Genomic DNA, 615 nt, shown 5'->3' with positions numbered 1-615 from the left:
TTAAGTGTATGATTTATTTACATTTATTTACATTTATTTCTAACTTTTAAAATATGAAAAAGAATGTAACTAACATTATTATTGTTTAATCCACTTCTGTAACATCTTATGCTTTGTTAAAAATATTCCCCACTGATTCCTCTGCTGTCATCTGACTCAAGGACACATGATGGCACCAGAGTTTTTTGTTTTTCCTGTTGACAGCCCAACGATGGAATGAATTCTTCTAGTTTTCTTTCAGAACACAAGTGCCATTATTTATTTAGTCTGCCATATTATTATAATAGATTATTTGTTATTAGTTTATTATAATATATCTTCACTAGACACACATGAAAGTATGCTTTCTAAGAAATGCTTGAAAGGCATATTAGATTTGGAACATGCAGTTAGAAGTTAAACTTCTCTGTTGAGTTAGTAATGTAATGTGTTTGTGTTATCCTGGAGAATATTAAAGAGTGCAGTGCAACAAAAAGGCACAATTCATTCGCTTGTGGAAGATATTCTTGTAGATTATATGGTCTTCCAAAAGGTTAAAGCATGATACAATTAGATTACGAATGATGGGGCCAAGATACTTGAAGGATACATATTATATATATTATAATATATACA

The sequence above is a fragment of the Larimichthys crocea genome, chromosome VIII (genome assembly GCF_000972845.2).
Source record: "Larimichthys crocea isolate SSNF chromosome VIII, L_crocea_2.0, whole genome shotgun sequence".
In the NCBI taxonomy this organism is placed as follows: domain Eukaryota; kingdom Metazoa; phylum Chordata; class Actinopteri; family Sciaenidae; genus Larimichthys; species Larimichthys crocea.
The sequence above is the reverse complement of the archived record's forward strand: the minus strand, read 5'-3'. Positions refer to the sequence as shown.